The 25268-nt window shown below is 39.7% G+C and overlaps 1 protein-coding gene across 4 annotated transcripts in view; it reads right to left on the bottom strand.

Moving 5' to 3' along the window:
• Positions 1–25268, bottom strand: part of ZYX (zyxin) — a 1199731-nt gene that overhangs the window by 633695 nt on the left and 540768 nt on the right. The window contains exon 1 of one of the 4 annotated variants that reach the window (XM_044079860.1): positions 13020–13038. The exons of the other annotated variants lie outside the window; for them this stretch is intronic. The gene's annotated coding sequence lies outside the window, so the exon portion shown is untranslated. Of the gene's footprint in view, positions 1–13019; positions 13039–25268 lie in introns of those variants that run through there. 4 annotated transcript variants of the gene reach the window in all.

The following is a 25268-nucleotide window of genomic DNA, read 5'->3' as shown; positions in this document are numbered from 1 at the left end:
TGTATACAGGTGCTTGGACCATGCCTCTGAACCTTTTAGCACAAGAATTCTGGACAAAGGCAAAATTAATTGGGGGAGGTCCAAAAAATCAGGGACAAGTTTTAAAAGTTGTTTTACAGAAGAAAATGTTTTGCATGAACCTGCATTTTCTAAAGGCTATGATGTCTGAAATTCAAATATGTGCCTTTATTTAACAATTTAAAATTCTCAATGACATGCCAGAAAACGACAAATTTTATGAGGAAGAGGCAAAAAAATATGAGGCAACATCTGGGCATTCTGCAGAATTCGGGACAATTGAGAGGTATGTCCTGGACTGATTACAAACATAAAAATCAGCCACTCTTACAGCACTTATATTGCTGTGCTACGGATACTATGAAGACAATTAACATTTTCTATAAGTAAGAGCAATTAAGAACTTTCATTTATAAAGTAAATCAAGCCTAAATCAATAGAACATTAAATCACAACTGCAATGTACTACAAAATAAAGAATTAATTCCTTCCCATCAGCAACTTTATGTCAATTACTGTCATTTTCTTTTGTATTCAGTTACTTTAGGAACCCACAAGAACCAGTAGCTCATTGGTAAAGTCACTTTCAAGGTAATTATAACTGCTTAGCGTATATCACAAGAAATGACAATGTGGTCACAGATGACCATTTTATTTTTGGACTGTTACTCAGAAGATTTGTAGTTTTCTGGCAAATCACTGAGGACTGAAATCTCCAAGTAATGACAAACATTCAAGTTTCAGACTTCATATCCTTCAGAAAAATGCATACTAGCATAAATCATGTCAGTCATTCTAGTAATTTTCTAAGTTACTAACAGCAATATTTAAAATCTGTCCCTATTTTTGGGCCTTTGTTCCCTCCCATTATGTTAGGCTTTGGTCAGATTAGTTGTTATAATCAGTTAAGAGGTATTTGAACAGACCACTCACTATCTTGAGGGGGTGGGGTGTAATGCAGAAGAACTTACACCTAAAAATATTTTTTGGGACTTTGTTCCCTCCCATTATGTTAGGCTTTGGTCAGATTAGTTGTTATAATCAGTTAAGAGGTATTTGAACAGACCACTCACTATCTTGGGGGGGGTGGGGTGTAATGCAGAAGAACTTACACCTAAAAATATTTTTTTGCTGAGGTGCAACAGTGAGTTCTGCACTTCCCGGTTTTTATTTTATTTTTTTACAGTTTCAAAAGTTAGAACTTGGACTGTAGACTCTAATTTCATTGTGGTGCTAAAGAATTCACCATGTTTCACTGTCAGTAATCTCCTCAGGATTAGAGACCTCTTCTGTTCGGTTTCTCTGCGTATGTGAACAAGTTCTCTTGTCCAGACTTCACAATGTCCTCTTCTAGTGCTGCCTTAGCCTGCCAAATGCCCTGTACTTCACTTTTTTTTTTTAGGCCTGTCCCGTTCCTCTCACAGACTACTTGTCTTCATATGCCTGACTCCCTTTTACCTATACCTCGAGCTAGACCTGCAGTCTCCTTTCACAGCTGGAACAGGGACAAAAAAAAAAAAAAAAATCGAATATCAAGATGCAAATGCACAAGCATCAAAACTTGCATAATACGAAGGCAACTATGCAATCCACTTGTGCCATGTTAACACAGGCTGATAGGTATGTAATAAGTTATAGACCATTGCAAGATTAGCCAATAAACCATATTCAAAAGTTCACTCCAGCCTCAAGGAGGGCAACACAAGATGTAACAGGGGAAAATGTGAGGCTGTTCATTCAATTATCTAGGTTTACCTTGGAGGTGGCAAGGATGCTAGTCTGCCTGACATGTAGTAGAGCTTTGTTCCACAGGCCCCTGGGTACAGGTACATGGGATATTCCACAGGCCCCTGGGTACAGGTACATGGGATATTCCACAGGCCCCTGGGTACAGGTACATGGGATATTCCACAGGCCCCTGGGTACAGGTACATTGGGATACATCATCATTTATTATCACCCAGAAGACACATTTTCAACACCGTAATATTCTTGTACTGCATGGGGTGCTGTGATTATGCTCCAGTAACAGTTAAATAACATGCTGGTTCAGCACAAGACCAGACCTTAACAATGCCGTTAAGATCACATCTGGCAGTAAAAGTTGACAGGTCCAGCCAGAATACAGAGCAGCAGAACAAGGAACAGCTTAGTTTCAACTCCCATTTCTACCTGCTGTCTACTACATTACAGCCAGTATTTTTAATCAAACTGTTTAGACATGGAATATAAGGATAGCAACCCCTTCCCCCACTTCTTTACTGGCTTTCAAAGCCAATACAACAGATTAATAATAATAACAACAACTATATTATTATTAAGAATATTAACATTAGTAATATGATATTAATAATAATAAAACTTTGTGCAGCTAGTGGCAATGGAACAGATACTTCTCCATGCACTACAAAGAACTATGACTGGATCTCGGACTGTAATGCTCTAGAGGTGAATTTCCTGGAATCCAGGTCTTGAACAAAATGTATACATTATGATCAGAGACCCTATCATAATCCTAATTTTTTGAGTTTAATAATGAAGTTTTTCATCAAAAATGTGGTACAGCTATCCTCATATGCGAATTTAACAATGGGGTTATTTCAGTTGGAATGTATTTACAGAAAAAGATTTTTTCTTCAGTTTGTTAAATGTTATTATAGATTTCATTTTTTATGTGAAAGTGGTGAGCAGGATTTGCAAACATTTCTGGATGAGTTGCAAGTTAATAGATTTAATTTACAGTTTGATGGAGTGCAGACAGGAAAAGAAGTTTTTTTAGATGTAGAGTTAAAGGTTAAATGAAGTTTGAGAACTCACTATGAAGGTACTTAGAACATTTCAAGGTGATAATGCATTATTTAAAAAGCCACTAGCTGTCATTCTAGACAAACGATAGAGGACTTACCATATGGTGAATACATACGCCTCTTCAGATTATGTAGTGATGAACAAGATTTCTATAAGGAAGTTGGTCATAACTTTTAGAAGGTTTTGAGAAAAAGAGGCTATGAAAAGGACACATTACAAAAAGGGTGGTTATAAGTTTAATAATGAATACAGAAGAGGTCAGGTGAATAGATGGAGTCCAGGCAATGGTGAATTATAAAAATAATCAAATGGACCCTAACATGTATTTTGCAACAACATATTTAGTAAGAAATTAATGGATATTGTCCAACAGTAGCAATTCCTACATTCCTTGAGGGCTGGCTGTACTTGAGATGCCCAAGAAACTAGCAGGTTCATATAGGGTTGGTCGCAGTACATTTTTTTAGTTAAATCTAGATATAAAAGTCCTAGTGAGACTTAAAACTATCAGTAACAGGGGCACTGTAGGATGTGGAAAATGTAAGGCATGTAAGTTTTTAGTACCTTGTTTCAAGGTATTTAAATGGTCAGAGATTTCAGGTTAAAGGGGAATTTAGATGTGACACTGAGGGCATAGTTTATGCCCTCAGATGTCCATGTGATATAATCTACACTGGAGAATCTAAAAGGGCCTTTAAAATAAGGCCATTAGAACACATTCGTGAGACAGATAATCAAAAAGAACAAAGTTCAGTGGCACATTTTTTAGAAGCACATGGGGGTTCTGTAAAGGGTTTACAAGCCACTATTTTGGAAAAAGTGGATCAAATATATTTGGGTGAAGGCAGTGGAAAAAATGAACTTCTTTTTAAAAAAGCTATTTACATATTGAAGTTTGATACCTTGGTTACTAAGGGAATGAATGTGTATTTTAATTGGCAAGTGTTACTTTAAAGAACTTTTTTTTTTATTTTTTAATTGCTTGATTAATTGACTGTTTGATGGTGTTTATTATAAAAGTGTATATGAGACATGTGTTTTAGCTTTCTACGTATATACTCCTAGAAGGCATTTTTTGCAAAGACGTCAGAGAGTAAGAATAAATTGACTGTTTGATGGTGTTTATTATAAGTGTATATGAGACGTGTTTTAGCTTTCTACGTATGTACTCCTAGAAGGCATTTTTTGCAAAGATGTCAGAGAGTAAGAATAAAGCATACTTTCTTAGGAGGTCCTGGCTTTTTGTTGTTTTTTTAGTTCTAGTGTATTGTGTGGTTCATAATCCTCTATGTTGGGTTAACAAAGATTATACTGTACAAAACATTAGCAGTACATCAACACATCTACATACATACATCCACCTCTACTATAAATGGAGAAAGGGTACAGAATAACCAATAGCCTATGTTTTAATATATATATATATATATATATATATATATATATATATATATATATATATATATATATATATATATATAAAATGCTCAATACATGGAGGAGACTTGAAGTAACACTAATTAGTACCATATATGGTTGAAGCATAGGGTTATGGGATGATTCAGCAGTCAGAGTATATCTAGAGGTATTTAGAAATGAAACTTGAGTTAGTGAAGGGAGTGCAGTTATCTAAAAACACTAACAATGGCAGATTGATAAGAGAAAACTAGGAGGTAATATACAAGGAGAAAGTTGGGGAGAGTTATAGTAGCTTAGAAGAAGGTAAAACAAACATTCTCAATGAATGTGTCAGAGGAGTAAGTAAACAGAGAAAAATAGTCCCTCATAATAGACGGATTGTTACACATGCAAGTTGTTGGTCATAGGTTTCCTTAGGCATTTCCTGAGAAAGTTTTGAGAGTGCTAGAAGTCTGAAGTGTGGATTATTTAATAGCCTAGATAAAGTTATATAAAAGGTACCTCAAAGCAATTATAGATTTGTGGAATTTGGCAAAGTACAGCAACTTAGGCTGTGTGTCAGGGGTACCATATTAAAAAACAGGCAATGGCAGGGCATTTTTCTACCGAATGTGATGCACAGTAAAGATATATTTGGGGACAAAGTGTGATTATTTTAATACTTGACCACATCCCATTCTTTCTGGGGAGGATGAGGAGTGCAAGGATGTGTTCTGGAAGAAAAAAGTGGAAGCCTGGTTGCTTTACTACATGCTTGCCTAAGTTTGGGAGACTAGTTTAAAAAACAATGGTAGCACTTGCATCACACACTAGGCAGTCACGATGAGGCAGTGGTTATACATGCTTGGTTGGCAAAAAAAAAAAAAAACTCTTTCACTCTAAGGCAGACCCAGTTTTTGATTGGTTCCACCCCCACCACCACCTTATTTTATGTGAAGGTTTACATTTTAACCTTGCATACAGTGAAAACAGGAGGTTCATAGGACGATACTAGGCTACTAGCCTGGAGGCCCTTACAAGCCTACCCAAGGATTTCAGCCATGTTCCCACAAAGCCAGCAGCTATTATACCTGTCCAGCAGGGACACAGGTGGGATCCCAGGGGTATATTTTCCGTTTCTCATACAGTAGTCTATGTTCCTCTTAAGGAGGGCTAGTGAGGTACTCTGACATGGAGAGGGAGTCTATTCCACAGATGGGGAGTCAGTGGGACACAAATCTATCCCACCAAGTTCTATTAATGTCATAGACCAGGTTGAGGCCTTGTGTGTGGGTTGCACGAGTGGAGTCTGACTTACGGATATGCAGCAACTCTATCAAGGCAGAGTCTGAGACTGCCTTGTATGCCAGACACAGGTCACCTCTGAGCAGTCTGTATGAGACCGAGTAGAGGGACAGCGCTTTAGCCTATATAGGAAAGGTGTTTTAGACTTACTAAGCTGGGTATTAATCCCTATGTCACCCAATGGGTTGCTAAATGGCTTACTGATAGAACCCACACTGTAAAAGTAGCCGACTCCAAATCCAGCTCCAGACAAGTGACAAGTGGAGTACCTCAGGGTTCAGTCCTGGGGCCGCTCTTGTTTGGCATCTACTTCTCTGAAGTACAGGTCAACACTAAGGGACTCTGGCTAACAAAGTTTGCAGATGACTGCAAACTGGGAGCCATTATTGAATCCCCAAATGATGTGGATACTCTACAAAAGGGCCTTAGAGAAACAGACGCTTGGTGCCAGAGCCATGGGCTCAAGCTCAATGCCAAGAAATGCATTGTTATCCCCTTTGGGAAAAAACATGTATCCATGAATTACCATATAGGTGGCAGTACACTAAACACAGAAAGTGTGATAAGAGACTTAGGGACACAGGTGGACAGTGGTCTCACCTTCGATAACCACATCGCCACAACAGTCAGGAAATCCTTCTATGTGGCACACCTCATTCTGAAGGGCTTTTCATCCAGAAAAAAGGAGGTCATTGTCCCACTGTACTCATCCCTCATTAGACCCATTACAGAATACAACGCCCCATTTGGTATGTACCTCTCAAGACATCTGCAACAACTGGAAAGGCCTCAGAAATACCTCACTAAAAGAATCACAGGCCTAAAGCAGATGCCCTACGCTGACCGCCTTAAAAAACTCCAGCTATACTCTGTCGCATATCGTCTACTCAGAGGCGATCTCTGCTTAACATACAAGGCCATGTCAAACCCAGAGCTGTTGGACATGCTACACTTAAAGAAATCCCAATCCCTCAGAGCTACACGCTCCAGGGATCTAAACTTTGTAATCACAATAAACAAAACATGCTGGAGGGATAGGTTCCTGACCCAGAGACTCCCCAGACTCTGGAATAGATTTCCCATACATGCCAAGCAGAGTGCCTCTTTGGACCTCTTCAAGAGGAACCTTGACGTTTGGATGGGAGAAAGAAAATTCACCCCAGGGATCACGTCAGTCGCCCTGCTAGACAGGGGTCCAGGAAAGTAAATAATGTGGGAAGAAATAGCCAGGGAATTGTTATGGCTAGGCTTTAATAGGCCCTAGGCCTGATAGGTTCATATGAACCTATGAACCAACCTATGAACCTATTTTCCTGGTCAGGAACCCCTGTGGTCTCTCCAACTGCTGCATGTGCTAGACAAGGTACTTGTTGAAGGAGGCATTGTACTCCATAATGGGTCTGATAAGGGAGGAGTACAGGGATGATAGGACCTCCTTGTTCCTAGATGAAATACACTTACTTATGAGGTGGGCATGTAGAAAGCCTTCCGTACAATGGAGGCAACACGGTGGTCAAACGTCAGGTTGCTATCAACCTGGGTGCCCAAGTCCCTCGCGACTGATTCTCAGATTAATAACCATGTACTAAGCATGCAATCAGTGGATATGACATTTTCCCCAAAGGGGATAATGATGCTTTTCTTGGCATTCAGTTTGAGGCCATGCTTCTGGCACCAGTCATTAGTTTGGGTAAGGCACTCTTGGAGGATGTTTGTATCACTAGGGGAATTTATGACAGTGCCCAGCTTGCAGTCATTTGCAAACTTGGTCAGCCATAGACCACTGGTTTTGGCTTGCACCTCAGAAAAGTACATCCCAAACAGTACAGGTCCCAAGACCTTGGGGTATGCCGCTTGTTATGGGTCTACTACTAGAGGTGGCTTCCCCTATTTTGAAGGAGTGGGTTCCAATCAGTGAGCCAGTTAACCACCCATCTGGTAACATACGGGTTGATGTCTAGCTGGGAGAGTTTATCTATTATGTCCAAGTGGGGAATAGTGTTGAAGGCTTTGGCTAGGTTCAGGTAGGTGGCATGCACTGTGTTCCCCTCATCTATGGCTTTGGTGACTGTTTTGAAGGCGACCAAGTTTAACAGGCATGATCTCCCTTTGACAAAACCAAACTGTATGAGATCAAGCATCTGGAGGTTGCCAATGTCCTTATTTATGAGGTCAATGATAATGCATTTCATGGTCTTGTAGAACTGGCTAGTTAGGCTGAGGGGCCTATAATTGCCTAGGTCAGTGGACGCTCCACCTTTATGTAGAGGGATGACAGTGGCTGTCCTTTCTGATGGGACAAAGCTGGTGCACAGGCTTTGGTTGAATAGGGTGCCTAGTGGTGCTGAGGGCTATTGTCGGAGTTCATGTAGAACACAGCCAGGGATGTTGTCGAGTCCCATGGAGGTTGTATTTTTTGCCTTTGAGAGGGCCTGCTCCCCTGGTGATGAGGTGAGGGGGATTGAAGTTTTCACTGAACTTGTCTGCCAGCAGGCTGGCTATATCTATGGTATTTGTGTATGTGGTATTCTTGACCACCAATTCAGAGCAAATTTGGGAGTTAACTGAGATTGCAGACATGTGCAAAGACGGCCTTGTGACTGTCCTTAGTAGATGTGGCCAAGTTGGACTCTAAGTTAGCCTTACAGGATTTTACCAGTGATCTTATTTGGTTGTTCAGACAAAGGAGATTGCTTCCAACTTGACACCTCCTCCTTCTTGGTCCTGGACAGCAATTTTTTCATTTTATTAGAGAGTCTGTTTATTGCTGCTGTCCAACAGACGGCTTTACTCTTCCCTTGAGAAGAGGATTTGGTCCTGTCAGGTACTGCAGAGTCCATGCAGCTATTTAGGTGCTCATATAGTTTTTTGGTGTAGGCTTGGATGTTCGTGCTTGTTCCAACTGAAGGGATGGTAACTGTGAAGCTGCTTACACCTGCTCTCAGGAGCAGGTAGTCAGCTTTGGAAAAGTTTTTTCGACTCTGGCGGGGGGGGGGGGGTCAAGGGAGATTGTGACTTTGAAAGTGATTGCTTTATGGTCAGATCTTACCAAGGAGGAGGACACTGTAGGGGTGCTACCAGTGGCTACTCAAGTTGGTTTGTATGAGGTTCAGGATATTTTCACCTCTTATGGGGGTGTCGACCGGAAGCTCTGAGCATTCATATCTGAGCTAGAATAGATCTTCCACTCTATGGATGGGTAGTTAAAGTCACCCAGGATCAGGGTAGAGGGTTGAATCTTCATGGATTCAAGTAGGACATGTGGAGTGGGCCTCCTGAGTCATGGGTGGGGCTCTGTAGCTAGCTATGATTTAAAGAGGTGTTTTGTCAACAGTTAACTGCACCTGGAATGTCTCCTGTGCGTCATACTGTTTGGAGGTGTGCATTTCTTTGATGAATATTAAAACTCCACCTCCTTTGGCTTTGTAGCCCTCCATTTGGGGTCTGAAAGTATGGTAGGACATGTAACCTGGTAAGGCAGGGGTGCTCTCCGCAACCTTGAACCACAAATGTCAGCATCTTCCAGGGTGAGGAATGCTTGCAATGAGTGCAGTTTCATGTTAAAGACTCCTAGCGTTTAGTAGCATGACCTTTAAATTTCATTAAGAAGAATTTTTCATGTTGGCAATTTTGTCCTCATGACTTTGCCTAAATAAATGCACTATTGGAGAGGCAAGAGCCTTTGCCAGAAGCCTGAAACCCAAGGGAGACAGATGAAGGCCATCTCTGGCAAATCATCATAATCTGTCAATCATGTCCTCCCAGGCTGTCAGGTACTGGATTCCCTTGGAATGACATCAGAAACTAAGCCAGTTGTTAAAGTCAATCATTTTCTGTTGTACTGAGGCATCATTCTGGGTGATGGTAGGATGCTGCTTAAGGCCAAGGACATATCTGCCTGGGACACAGTCAACAAGCTCAATCATGTCCCTCTTCATGTAGTCCAGAGAGGTACATCTCAAGTCATTCACACCAACATGGACTATGATAGAGTCATAACAGTATCTGTTGTTGAGAGACTTGTGTGCGCAAGTGATATGGCGGACTCTAGCACCTGACAAGCAACTTACAGTGGCCTTCCCCTTGTCTAGCCTGGTGAGGGGCACATCTGTGTGTCTCATGATTGAGTCACCTAGGACTAGTATGTTTGTGGTTGAGCCTTAGTACACATGCCTGTGTCTCACAGCCTCTATGTGTGGTGTTTAATGCACCACACATTTAAAAGCGGTCCCTATTTTTGGGCCTTTGTCCTCACATTATGTCAGGCTTTGTCCAGATTTCTTGCACCAAGAGGTTGAGAGGTACGATTTTATTGACTTTCTAAGTTTATAAGAGCAATATTTACAGTTTGTCCCTCTTTTTGCACTTTTGTCCCTCTTTTTGCACTTGTCCCCCCATTATTTATGGCTTTGTCTACATTTCTTGGTCCAAGAGGTTGAAAGGTACACTCCAGATTCTCTCACTTATTCCTCTGTACATTTCTGCTCCTGGCACGGACTTTTCACCCACTTGATCTAAAATCATCTAGTTCTTGTTCTACTTGCTTTTCTCTCACATGGCACAGGCAGCACCTCAAGAGCAGCTTGGTTATCAAATAATACATTACAACAAATAAGGTAAACCTCTTTCCAAAAAATATAAATGAATAAACAAAGAATCTACTGATCCCCCTTTCACTACATCCAGGCACTTGTCAGTATTTTCTTCTTGGTGCAAATGATCCACCCCTCCACATATATGATAAAAATCAATAAAAGGCAGCCATAATGCAGAGGGATAGACCTGAAGCGGATTCACTCTGCTTAGTGAAGAAAATGAGCAGTGCACTACATTGTTGGGGCTAGTTCACTGAACAGACACTCCGTTTTGATGCAAGAAGACCAGGGTTTGGCGAGGAGCTTGTTAGGGAAGGAAACAAAACCCATGACACTTCTCTCTTTTCTTGTCAGAGATCTGGGGGCTCTGTCACATGTCAAATAATTCCTGGTGGTGGACAAGCATGGTGTTATCGGAGGGAATTAATACATGAATGCCTTGCATGGGCTCTCTGTGAATAGCAGTAACAAAATAGGTGCAGGGTATGTAGCTGAATCTACACAATCCGGACTCAGCAGCTCATTGGCCTACATATGCAACAACAGTACATCTCACACCTCAGGAAACCAATGGCCTGACTCACCATAGGACACTTTAAATGCCAGTACAGTTAAAGATTGAAACTGGAAGGTTACCATTTGCAAGGGAGGGGGCACACTGAAGGGGCATTACCCACGTGCATTTGACTTCAGATGGGGTGCAGGGTTTGGGTGACGATAGGAGAGAATAGCACTAAATGGCTAGGACTGGGAGAAGGTACAGCATGAACTTGGAAGACCCCCAGGAGTACAAAGCATATTAAGCTGGAAAAGAAAACTTGGCCAAAGAATTTACTCACACTAAAATCTTGCACCCAATACCTTGTGTATCAGAATTTCCAAGAAAGAGTGAACCACCTGCTTCAATTATCATCCTCTCACTTCCATCTCATCCCTTTCCATACTTTCAAAACTCGTTTTGTTGTCATTCCCCGATTCATACTTCCTACCCTCATTCTTTTCCCTAGCAAGTATGACTACTTCTGTCTTGCACTCATCAGGTATGTCCTTATCAGGTCCATCTTCCTTAATACCCCCTTCTCATTCTTTGCAATCTTCAGCCTGTTCCAGGGAAGATAATTATGGTCATTATGTAGCTCCTCTAATAATAAAACACAAACACTGAACTCCTTGACAATGACCATGAGAGATTTAAGATGTAATGTGCCCATTGCATGTGCATTTTTTTTGTTACCACAGTGGTTTTATAAACACATCTCTTAACTGCACCTATTTTCAAAGAACACTTCCTCATTTTACTTCGTAAAACTTCCTTGTTCCGCACATAAAAAGTTTGCAACACACTTCATTATTAAAGTGAAAATCCAGGGTAAATGACAGTTTCATTAAAAATACTGTCAATTCAAAATAAAACATTTTAACAATGTTGTGGAAACATTTAGCGTCCGTTTCACTTTTTTCTTTTCTAAGAACTGTGTTAAGTTTGGGAAACTTAACGACTGAGATCTACAGTTGTAATAGTTTTGCATTTCACATACTGCAATGAACAGTGTATTTTCTGCAGAATGCTCTTTACTATGTTGTGTCTATGTGTTAAATGCATAGCCTAAGTTACTGCAGGAACAATGTTATAAAAATTGAATAAAAGTATATATTTTTTTAAATAACTCAACAGCAGACAACATACATATAAAAACATGAAATGGAGTATTCCACGTTGTATATACTTAATTTCTGTGTGCCCTTACCTGACTTTTTCTTTTACACGGTGTGATATCTTCACTATTTCACTCTCTTCTTCTTTCCTCCTTTCTCTAACCATACCTTCCAATACTGTATGTTATTATGGTTCTGGTTTCATTGCTATCTTCACACATTTTGTTTGCATTCATAATACTTAGTCAAACTGTCATCTATATTTGTTTGGGCGGAGACTAAAACAGGTCCATTTGCTTCAGTGCTCTAGCCTGGTTAGCCAACTGAATGAATAAACATATACATAAAGTAGAAAGCGCACCACATTCACTTAATATCTTTAGAAATAAAGGCTGGGTAAGGGAAGAGTTTTGTGGTTTCTAAATGCTTAAGTAACAGCATCTAAATCACATCAGGAAGTCCTTACCCCATTATTGCTAACTGTGCTGAGACGGAGCAGACATTACTTCCTTCTGGGTGGTTGCACTGCATGTAAACACTGTACACAGTGCCTTTTGCTCTGGGTCATCATGAGAAGAAAACACAACCAGTGAAGCAAGCAAGCAAGCAAATGCCACGGATAAAATAATTTGATGGTATATGGGCACACAAGAGGACTGTAAAAACAATATACTGCATCAGTACAAATGATTAAAACATCTATCTGCTTACAAAATGAAGTCTAGACACCCCATTCTAACTAGATTAAGCAGCACTAACTGTATTAAAGGATAAGGGCTCCTTAAAAGCTGTGCATGTAATCCGTGTGTGTACTGAACAGCAAGGTTAAATACACTTTGCAAAGAAGACAGAATGACTCACTACAAGACAAGTTTATATTGTTGGTACCCCTTTTTTCACTTTACACTGAGAAGAATTACACCCATGTTTTGCAAGATCATTACTGCCTGAACTTGTCTGCAGATAATGAAATCAGTTTACACAAGCATGCCTCAATGCATAAGAAGACACACACTACCTCTTTAATACTTGAGAACAGACTTTAATACTACCTTCCTTTTCAAGCAGCCATAACAGTACACTAGTACAAAACACAGTCTTATTGCTCAGTCAGCTGTACCCTTTACATACTTTACAAACAGGTTATGTCTTTACTTCTGCTCCTCAGGAGCACATCTAAGCCAGCTCCAGAAACATGTAGCAAGAGTAACTTCTTTTACAAATGTTAATACTACTTACTGTTATTGTACCCACTTATCCTGGCTCTGCCTCATACTTTGAATGTACAGTCTTGCTTTCATCAGTTTAGCTTTTAATTGGTAAGGGCGTGCAATTCAGATTTGGCTGGGCATGTTAGTTATGCTCCGCCCACCACATCCTGTCTTCAACTGCAATGCAAGTTTTGTAACAGAAGCTGGAGAAATCTATACCCTTCAGGGACAGGTGAATATGTACTTTAAGTAAAGGATGCCATAAATGGGAATTAAAAAGACAAAAGGAGAAGCATAACAGAAGCAAGTCTGTTGTTTTTTACTGAACTTTTACATTAATAAAAGAGGCTGGTCTCCTTCATAACATTCTGGGGGTGTCACAATCAGACAGCTATACAAAGGGCTTTTGTTTCACCATCAGTGACAAAATTCTGTGAAAAAGGAATTTATTTAATTTTACATTTGTTAACCGGGCTAGTCCAGCTGGATATATGTCCATTTTCAGTGGAGGCCCGGGGAGAAAAGCTCCACAAATTACAACATAAAAGGTCAAGACAAAGACATTAACAGTAGAATTTGGTACAGAAGAAGTTTTAAAAAATATTACAAGCTTAAGATTATATATTTTATTTTTCAGTAGGGAAAGAAATATTTATCTAAGAATAAATGAACAAGACTAAGACACTTGCATTAGAAATTGTGTATTACAAATCTTTATAACATATTACAAGCCTAGGATTTTATATTATGTATTCTATTAGGGAAAAAACTTTATAAGACTAAACTAGATACAACTTAACCATCATCTTCATTGTGAGGCTTCTTAGTTATTTTAAACGTGACAATTTCTGACAAGTATTCTTGTTAAAGAATTAATGAGACTCAACAAGAATTTATTTTCTAGGTTTTCATGGTCTCTAGCTCTCAAGTTTCCCACTGGCTGAAATCAGCTTGTCACATTCAAAGCATCTGAACATTTACTTACTGAATTGTATTTTAGAGGTAGCTGTCCTGTGCCAAGTGTCCTCCTTTCTGTTATAAACCTAAATTTGATCTCTTTTGTTATTGAACACATATGTAAGATAAATGAAGACTGTCAACTTAGCACACTGTTACAGCTGTATGGAGAATTTTAAAATTTATGAATCAAGTGCTGCATACATGCCCTGCTCAGGTGCTCCATGCATGCCCAGCTTGGCTTAGGTGCTCCATGCATGTCCACCCTAGCTCAGGTGCTCCATGAATGCCCAGCCCGGCTCAGTGAATAAAGCTTTCCTAACCTAGTCTTGCACCTCTTCTATCCAAGATACCTCGTGCTTCCCTCCACCATCTTCAGTTTCTGACCAAGCTAAAGGCAATAGAAATTCAAAACCAATAAACTCTCCCCAAACAGATACAAAGTTATAGAGGGGTGGAATTAAAGACTGAACTCTCCAAGCAGATCTACCATTATGGTCAAGTGAATAGCTTTTGTGTGTCAAGAAGATTCAGTCTGTTAGCCTTAAGGAAAAAAAAAAAAAAAAAAAAAAAAAAAAAAAGAGTCCATAAGGTGGTGGGATTACTGAAATACAATCTTGAGCAATGCAGTCTCAAACAAAGACCTGGGTCTGGAGGCAATGTTCAGTTTATATGTTCAGCAAAGGTGTTCAAGTGTGGACTAAGCTGTGGTGGAACAGAATCTAAAAATATGCTTTATGGAAAACAGCTGTTCTAGTAACAGCTGTAGCCGATTGAGAATTGGGTATACCTAGTAATTCCTCCCCATACTTCATTTGGTTTCAAGTTGTACTTCCATTTATCTGAACCAGAAGTTATCCTTTGTTTAGTTTCTATAACTCAAAGACAACATAATACCTAAGCTGCTAGAGTAACTATTATAAAAAACTGGGAGTCCAAACTGATTAAAAGCAAGGCTCTCTAACCATATTTTGGATTAATGAGGGACTGAGCCTCAAAGAATTACCTTCTATGTGAAAGCAAGGTGCAGAAGACACACAAAGCCTTTGATTCTGAAATCCTTGTAGAAGAAATCATATTTACGGAGAAAAATTATCTTCCATGTACACCAACTTCTGATCAGCAGAAGCCACCATTTCAGACAAACAATGAGCTGGTTAAATCTCAATGGATTGAGGATAGAGTCACTGTCAAAAGGACACAAGAGAAAAATACCTTTTAAAAAGCTTTGCACACTTTAACAGAAGCTAATGAAAACAAAACTTGCCCAGCATTAAAGATGGTCATATCAGTTGAATGCAAAATACTTAAGCTATTCGTCAATTAAGAAAAGAGAACACTAAAGAATCATGAAAACAAATTGAAAAAGGATCCAGGCTGCAACACTCAACCCCAGAATGGAAAAAAAGTCCACCTGTCCCTGTACAAGTCTGTAGGATTTTCAAAAAACATTGATCACCGTCTCAGTGAAGTGGAGCAGCTAGGTTGTTAGCTTTAGATCCTGAATGTTTGGAAACACCTTGCTGAAATAGTAACACAATGAGTCTTTTTCCCATGCAGCCTGAGAAGACATTGCGTCCAATTATTGAGAGTGGAAGCTGTACCCATCGGAGCCAAAATGAGGCTACAGGCAAGATATTAAATGGAAACCCCATCTGCCCAAGTTGGTGGTAGCGCAGGTGGATTTGAAAGACACCACAGCACTTTCTGAAATGAGTCAGGGAAGTTCCCAGTGCCCTGAATAAAAACTCCACTAGTCAGTATGAATGCCATCACATATTTCCTCTCAAAAAGAGGCCATTAGCCTAACGGGACTAACATGTTCAAATTGTGTATGCATAAAATTACTTAAACGAATTACCTTGCCTCTGTGAGACCCGGCCTTCTGGCTACATTTCATCATTAGAAGACATGGAAGGGAAAAAAGCAAAATGCAACTCCTTTGACCAGTCCTTTGTGGATATTTAGCATTGATTGGAGAAGCAAATGGATCCTGGACTTCAAAATAGCACTTCAAAAACATCCCGACAGTGGCCAGAAGGAGTGAGCACTCACTCAATATCAAACATGATAGACTGCCTGCATGAAAGATGGCAACATCACAAATATGCATGGCAATTAAGAGGGTTGAAACCTCATTCACTACTTCCTGACAATGGTGCCAGGACCGTTGACATACAAGCCTACAAGCACTTTTAAATGAGCAGCCAGTACTCCAAAAGGAATAATACCTGTAAAGTCCAAAGAATTATCAAAAAATTGTCACATCTCTGTAACACTGACCTGCATAAAATTGTCTCTCGAATTGCCCAGAAACATTTGCTGCGTCTGTGGCCAACAGTACAGGTACATGCAATGGATTGCCTAGAAGACTGTCCAGCTGAAGCCACCGCAGCATACTGCAGCAACATGCATTGGAGGGCCTGACTGGCTTTCCAGAAGATGCAAGTGTTATAACCACAGACTTCATAACATCCATTGTAAAGATTCTTGTGCAAAGTTTTGGAGTGAGGTACTATAAACACCATGGCATAAGCCTCAGAACACGGCACAAACTGCTGGTCCTCGAATCACTGAAACCAAGGAAAAAAACTGACTGCAGAGGTTCTGTTCCACTCAGAGGTATGTAAATATGACCATTTTGGTGTTGATCATAGCACCTATGAACAGGATGCCATGTGACATTGAGGTACAATTTCAGACTGATAATTATCCCCCAACAGGGAATCAACTGTGACAGAAAATCCCTACACTGAAAGAGTCCTTCTCACATTGATTTCTTGTGGTTGCCTTTCATCCATATAAGGAAAAAATTCTGATACTCCACAGATGGAAATAAAGTGACCACTGCAACCATGCATTCATTTAAGACTGGGGAGATAGTAGTTAGACCAAACAGTAGGGTCAAACCAGTAGTGACTGGCCCCTATGTGAAGCAGAAGTAACCCGTAAAAAGCTTTGGCCATTTTTTGTGAAGTTAAGCATCCTCTTCTTCATGTTGAAAGAGTATACCCAGCCTCTTCTTGATGGACAATGCAGTATGATCATGTTGGAGAACTCCTGGTATGATGAAATGTAGTCCCCCTCCCCCAAGATCTATAGGGGGCATAGGTCCTGCATCAGGGTACAAAATATATAATCTGGAATTAAGTCTTTGCCGTTGCTAGTTTGCCCATTTATTTTGCATTATCCTTTTATAAGTAGCCGTTACACTTCCTTCTTCATTTGTATACTCTAATGAGGTTGGCATGCCTGACAGTAGAGACTGACATTACTTCCTGGACTTGCACAGGATGAAACAATCCACCCCATCTTTGGATATCATATACCAGTGATGGAGTCGGAAGAAAAAAACTCTTATGGATTACTTCCAAGAGAGAGTACAGTTAGAATGGGAGTCAAGAATAACAAGAAACTTCTACTAAAGGGGGCTCATCATCTTTCAAAAATGTTAAGAACCACTCCCCCTGGCCTCAGGCCAACTAGGATGTTGATAGCAAAGCAAGGAGAACTAACCAGAGCCACTTTCTATTGCAGTGGGGTCTATGAAGTGCACTGGAGAAAAAAAAAAAAAAAAAAAAAGAGAGAGAGACCTTCTGATTGTTTTTGAGAACTACTGGGAAAAGTGGGGGTCCCTGGTAGTTGAAAAGGACTACTCTTTCCTTCCCAGAAAATGTTGTAAAATTTTATTCTCAGACATCTGAAGGCCCTCTTAAAAGGGTCAGTTCATGAATACCACTTTAATGTCCAGTGAAAGTAGTAGTAGGCATAGCTTACAAAGCCTACATTAAATACACACACACACACACACACACACACACACACACACACACACACACACACACACACACACACACCTGCTGTCATAACTCCCTAAATAGCATTCAAAACTACTGACATCATAATGTTAAAGGATACAAAGGTCCATGCCTACAGTCAGTCTAGAGCCCTGATTCCTTGTTGGGGGATGCAGAGAGAGACTAAAGTTGGATTTTTCCTTAACTTAGGATGGTGGCAGAGCCACAGTCACATGCAGCTTGGTGGGGGGGGGGGGGGGTCTCTACCCAGACAGCACAGTCTTGTTGTGCTCTAAAGATCCTTGTTCAAGTTCCATGAATATGGGGCTGCTATGTCCAGATTACCCCAATCAACATTCACTGCATCTCCAAAAATATCAGGCAAGGAAGAGCCAACTTAGGAGATGCTAGCAGACTGAAGCTCTTCTGTGGAGAGGAAAACACCTGCAAGGCCAGTTCTCTCTCTCTCTCCATCACCAGTAAAACTTCTGTTTAGACTTCACCTGGGAGTAAGACTGCAATATGGGCCTATCATCATAATCCACAGTCGGGGTTCAATGTGGTATGATTTTCTATTCTTTAATTATTGGAGAATCTTCATTAGACAACTAAAACAGCCTTTTAGAAAATAAATGACCCAGAAATCTCCAAATTCAGGTAATCTGTGAAAGAGATAAGGACATGATCCCTTAAGAAGCCACTGTTCCAACTGGATGGAGATACTGTGCTGGGGTATCCAACATCAGAACAGCCAGCATTGCCCCCTTAAGTCAATTGAAAATGGGAAGTCCTGAATGGGAATCTTTCCATGCTTTTTGAAATATTGCACATGAAACTGGAACCTAACTACTAGCAAAAAGACGCTTTTACTTACGTGAGTTTTGTTAGTGCTTTGTTTTATTGAGAAAAATACATTTTAGGGGAGAGCTGTTGAGAAAAACTCCCCAGTGCAGACAGAATGAGAAGTTTCTATAACAGTAGCCAATTAAAAAGGTTTTAGGATGTGGAAGGAAACCAAAGAGGACAGAAAATCCACTAAAGCACAGGGGAAAAGACAGCTCTAGGAGGATGCTCACCATTACTTCAGATGACCGACAAGACACTACCGCCATACACTGCTTCTTACATCTATTAGTTGGAGGCACTTCTTTCTGACTAGACTTCTTGAGCAACCAGACATCCCTAGACTAAAGCTGGTCTCTTCTCTCTATAAAAGGACATCAGCAAGACACAAATTGGAATAGCAACAACACTATTTCTCATCTTTTTCAAAGCAAGAGAGCACCACACAAAGTATGCCCAAGATCCTTAGGGAAGATGTTCAGCACATACTAAAACAAACAATGCTTCATCAAAAGTAAGCCAGTATAAAAACATTCCAATACCCCACATATCCAACAAGTGTCCCCTGCTACCTAAGGAAAGTAATTTTTATTTTGCCATAAGCCCACCCAAGACTGACTCTTGTCCCATTTAGGGATACCACTTCTATCCAACCTACAAAACAGATGAATTATAAAAAAAAAATCAGTGGGATGAGAGAGGACTGGGGGGGGGATCCCCGCTATAGCAGTGATCCATTTACTGAGCCTTTCTCAGTGTTTTTGACACAATATTTACAGCCTTTATTGAAGCTAGTAAGATCAAGAACTCAGGATACCACACAGTTTTTAAAAATATCAGACATGCAGTTGGATCCAAATTGGCTATTATGTGCATTAGATGTCATGGCCTTGTATACAAGTAAATCCCACTGGGCAGGTCTGGAAGCATTACAATATTGATTGGATAAGGCAGATATGTATGGGATTTAATACTTTACTGGTATGTATGGCTGAACATGTTTTGTCAAAAAATGTTTATTTTCAAGGGGAGTGTTACTGGCAGGTACAAGGTACTGCTATGGGGGCCTCATTTGCACCTATATATGCTGATTTATGGGGTTTCTGGAAGATCAGCTTATTTATGACGGTGCTCATGAAATTTTTGGGGGGAATTAGATACTTGGAGACAATTTCTCAATGATTGTTGGATGGTATGGCGAGCGGATAAAATATATTTATTGGAGTTTGTCCAATATCTTAATGACAACAAATGGGGTATTGACTTTAGACTTGTGATTCCAAGCAAATAAACTTTTTAGATGAGACTACCATTAGAAATCCTGAGGACACACTTAGCTCAAGAAATACCCCCAATATAATAACCTATTTGCTACCAGCCTCCACCCACGTCATATTATTAAGAACATACCCAAGTCAGTTTTTACACATTAAACGTTATCTGTTCCACCACAGATGGATAGTTATGATCATTATCAGCAAGACTTGATTTGTAGGTTTCGAGCTAGAGGTTACGGATTTGATTCATGTCTACCAGTAATTGGGCTTTGGAACAAAACAAGTCAGATCTATTGGAATATCAATACAAATCTAATCATGACACTGGTGCCATCAGATTTGTCACTACATTTGGATGAAATATTAATGTGACTAGGGACACTATTAATCGGGAATTGGAATATACCAATAGCTAATGATGAGCTTTCAAAAGATTCTTATGTCCAGGTGTCTGTTTTCCTACCGCAGGGGACATACTCTTGGGTCTTATTTTAACCATCATAAATATGGTAGTGGTACTAGTTCTTCTAGTCAATTGACGCTTATTGGGGACAGACTGTTCTTTTTGCAAATTTATGCTAAAATTGAAACAATTTTCAAGCAAGAACACTAGTATGTCTGAACACTTCTGTGATATACGGAATAAACGGCTATCGAATGCTCTTTACAAAACATTCTGTTTTACATAGCTTTGCTAGAGTTAATTTTATGGTAATAAACAAAATTCAGGGAGACAGGACAAAAACTAGGTTGGCATGCTCTACTCCATAGAGTTGGATCATTAAGTTAGGCAGATTATGCTTTTTTGAACATAACTCAATTAACCCAGGGATCCGAGGCTACCAGAACCCCAGAAGTTGTTGGGTTATAGCTACTTTGGAAGAACATTTAAGAGCATTTTCCCAACCTTTTGATCTAGTGGTAACCTGAACAAAAAACATGAGTAGGAAGGAATTTCAGACTTTTTTCAAATTGCACCCAAACCTAATTGTTCAGAGCTGACAAGAGAGCAGCTGACAAACAAATATATAAAACATACTTGCCCTCCCCCAACAAAAAAAAAAAATAAGAGTCACTGTCTGTGCATCCGTCTGGCGTTGGGAAGAAAGCAGAGGTTCAAGTGGGCATATATTTCAGATGACTGTCATGCAAATACATAGCATGTTTTCATACTACTCACCCCCCCAAAGGCAGCCAACTGTATATGTGGTCATACGGCTTATCTCTCCAGATGTTTTGCATAATGTCCAGATTTTTGGTATGGTCCTCATAAAATTTGTATATTTTTGGATTTTTGTGGTAAAGCAGTGAGGACTTAATACACTAAATAATGAGAGGCGTTAAGTTTCAGACTTCAATTTTCTTGTAGAAAATGCATGGTAACACAAGACTTTTTATGTTAGTAACTTTTCAAGTTTATAAGAGGAATATTTAAAATGTGCACCTAGTTTTGGGGAGTTGTCCAGACTTTTTGTGCTGTTGAGAGGGAGAGAGCAATGACATGCAATTGTGAGGAAAAGTGAAAAATTAATGATCACAGTAATGTACACTACCCCTACACAAGCTATAGTAACCTTCTTTGCACACTTCTGAGGTCTGCAAGAAAAGTAAAACAATGGCTACATTGTCTCCAGCCAAAACACAACCTATAATGGACTTCCTTTGCACACCCGTGAGGTTTGACTGTGAGGAGAATTAAAGAGTCAATGACTAAACCATCCCCAGACAACCACACAAGCTACAGTAACCTTCTGTATGAATCCGAGCAAACTGGTTTTAGAATTGGTGCAGATTGAGGGAAGCTCTAAAGGTCTGAATGTTCTGTCTTGTATTTTAGGTCTCATATTTGAAAGAAAATTAGCAAGTAAACAGATCAGTTATGTATGTGCCCACTGTATTACTGTTAAAACTTTTAAAACACACACACAGCATGCAGAAAACTCCACAACCAAGGACCCAGATTAAAGTGCTGTGAAATTGCAATGCTACTCACACTGGCACTGTGGAAATGAGCAGTTTTCTCATACACACTCTTCCTACCACACCACCAAGGCTATACAACTATCACATGCGAGGTCCCATGTTTCTGATGGTAAGACAGAGAAATTATGGTTAACTTGCCACTCAATCACCCTCCCCAACACACACACACACACACACGACAGTACCAAGGATCCTCATAATAGAAAGTGAAAGAAATCATGGGGATGGAAGTCACTAAATAAGGACAGATATTGGAGTTTCATACTTCATATCTTTCAAAAAAATGCATGCCAAAACAAAATATTTTATTCTATTAGCATACACAGCGTTGTATAAGAAAGCTGTCCCTATCTTTGGTCCTTTGACCCCCCCCCTTCATTATTTTTTGGCTTTGCCCAGATTTCTTTGGCCAAGAGGTTGAGAGGTATGGTGGGACAAAGGCTCAATATCAGGGTCAGTTTTAAAATATTACTCTAATCCAACTAAAAACTTAATAGAACACTAGGTTTTGAATCAACATTTTCTGAACAATAACCATAAAACTCTAATGCTTTACAAATCAAAAATGTTAAAAAGGGTCAATTGACAAGCACACCATCACTTTTTGGCTTTGCTCTCAGCTTCTTTGCTGAATTCTGGATAAATGTCAACAGGCCACTGTAAGAAATGGCCTTTCATTACCTGTTAGAGCACAGAAACTTCAGAACAGGGCAAAGTATGGGAAAAATATACATCAGAGAACACAGTATTATACGAATGAGTGCAGACTGCAGAGTCTCATTTTTTGCTAACTCATGAATGAGGTTGATTATGTGTTCTCATCCTTCCCAAATTGTTTTACAGTATATGAGAAAATATTAAATATAGGACCATGCCTTCAAGAGAAGACAAGGGCCAGATTCCAAAAGAGCTGCTCTAAGTGCAAGTCTATCCCAATTCCGAAAGACTTGCTCTCAGTGTAATGATCTCTCTTTGGTGTAAGGCCTACCTATAAAGAGGCTTACACCGGGGACCAGCTAGATTGGTGGGTTTGTTTTTAGTAGCTGATTACAAGAGCCTACATTCACTGAGGACCAGAAACTTATTTACTTAGAATGAAAAATCGAGGCTGGGGCAGTCAAACATAAGCTTACATGATGTCTTTAGACATTACAGACTCGTTTCATACTGAAAGCTTCCCTTTTTTAAACACAATACACTGCCAATTCTGGTCAGATTTTCCCCATTATACCCTCTCAAAACGGGAGGCTCCAAGGACAAAAGGTTCAGAGCAGATTTCACCACTCTATGGACTTTACAGCAGGACAGACGTCTGGACTCAGCAAATGTTTTATTTCAACAAAGTTGCCAAAAATTTCTGTTTTTTATTTATACATTATTTCTGTTCACACTGGACTCAAAAGTTTAGAGAACACCCCTTGCAGACAGTCAGTGGCACAACATAAAGCTATAAAACCAGAATGGAAGAAAAGAATACAAAACAAGGGTGAAGCCAGTTATACTCCCTGTACACTACAGACTATATTTTTTCTTCGAGCATCATTTCAACATGGCATTTTTTTCAGGTCATATTATACCTACAACTGTGTAAATTAAGGCATTTAACAACAGATGCAATATTACTAACCTAAAAATAATATTTTTAACAGTTTTGGGGAACAGCTGGAAATGTTACTTAATAGTGCTTGGGAGGCAGCATTTTTGAGAAGCGTCCATTTTTAAGTGATAGTTGTCCACCGGTGGGGGGGGGGGGGGGTGTATCACTAAGAGTTTGGGAGTACAAAATGGAATTTGCTTACTACTCCCCTGCTACATAAGTGTATTTTTTCCAACAAATACATTTTTTAGTACAGCTGTGGCGTGCAAGCTGGTTTCAAGGAGCTGCAGGGGGTGGGGTGGGGATGGAGTTTGTGCTAAAGACAGCACTACAAAGTCAAAAAGAGAAATGGCTGTTGCTGCTGGAAAAAAGGTTAAGACTATTTGAGGTCAACAGGGTTCAAAAATCACTTCAGTCAACAAACATACATGACAAAGGGAAGAAAGACAGAATGTACAAAGTAGTACATTAAAGATCAAATACAACTCTGTGCCCTTTCAAGGGGCTCCTCTTGTTTCCGTTATGGGAACGGATTACACAACAGTACAGGTAGTGAGTAAAGCACTGAAAATTACTTGAGAAACTAGCCCTGCAAGGCTGCCACATCAGACCTGGCATCTCACCAACTATGTACATCCAGACAATAATGCTGTGTGAAAGCATTCACAGTCTAGCCCTACAACTGTTTTGTGCAAATCCAGTAAGCTTATGTCACGTGCAGCTGTCACAAGAGTTGTTGTGCATCTAGGCCACAGGTCAGTCACCTGATAGCATAGTGATGAGTGTGGAAGACTTTATCTATAGAAAAAAAAAGTGATTTATGATTAAAGCAGAAGTGCAGCTCTGGCCAAGAAATACTGATGTGCCATTTGTAAACTAGGCATTTCTGCCCCCATCACAAAACTATTCCCTTCAAACTGATAAAAATAAAACATATGAGAATGTTTACCTTTGTTGCCTTCACATGACCCATTTGCTGTAAGAGTCAGACAGCTAGAAAAGCATATCAACCTACTTTTAGGAGCATTTATTCTACCCTACCAACTTCCTCTACTATGGACAGAAGATGAACCACGCTGCCAGAGTGCGCATATATGTAAGTGACCTTCCCATCCATACATTTTGCTAGCTTTTGCCATGGTCTGTTCCCCATCTATGGGACTGTCAGATGCAATAACCCTTCTTTTTCCACCATGAGGTTGTAAGCAGGGCAAACAAACTCTCTACACCCCTTCAAAAGAAGAACAGGGGTCTATCCACTAGATTAGTAGCTGAAAGCTTTGATTGCATTGGCCTTCATGAAGCTTGATCTTCATCTGATGAAGTCTGCTACGGGCAGACGAAAGCGCTCATGTTGTTGGATTTTACCGTTTGTTGGAATATTAAACTATTGAACTCTTTGTCGGTGGTACGGAACTTTTTGTTTTCTTAACTGCTATAAACCTATGCTAATACTTTCTACTATATATATATATATATATATATATATATATATATATATATATATGGATCTACCTGACTTGGTCGACAGTTCATATGATCGACACTCATTTGGTCGACAGTTCATTTGGTCGACAAGCAGATTTTCCCCCTTCCCCAATGTTGTGCGACCCTGGAGTTGATATATATATATAGTTAGGGGGGGGGGTGAAGCCCCCCACCTAAAATGCTTGTCGATCAAATAAACTGTCGACCAAATAAACTGTCGATCATATGAACTGTCGACCAAGTCAGGTAGATCCATAGATATCTATATATATCTATATATATATATATATATATATATATATATATATATATATATATATATAGACATTTTAGGT

This window comes from Protopterus annectens, chromosome 8.part0 (assembly GCF_019279795.1).
Source record: "Protopterus annectens isolate FY-2018-M chromosome 8.part0, PAN1.0, whole genome shotgun sequence".
Taxonomy (NCBI): Eukaryota; Metazoa; Chordata; order Ceratodontiformes; family Protopteridae; genus Protopterus; species Protopterus annectens.
Note: the sequence above shows the minus strand (reverse complement) of the source record. Positions and strands in the feature narration are given on the sequence as shown.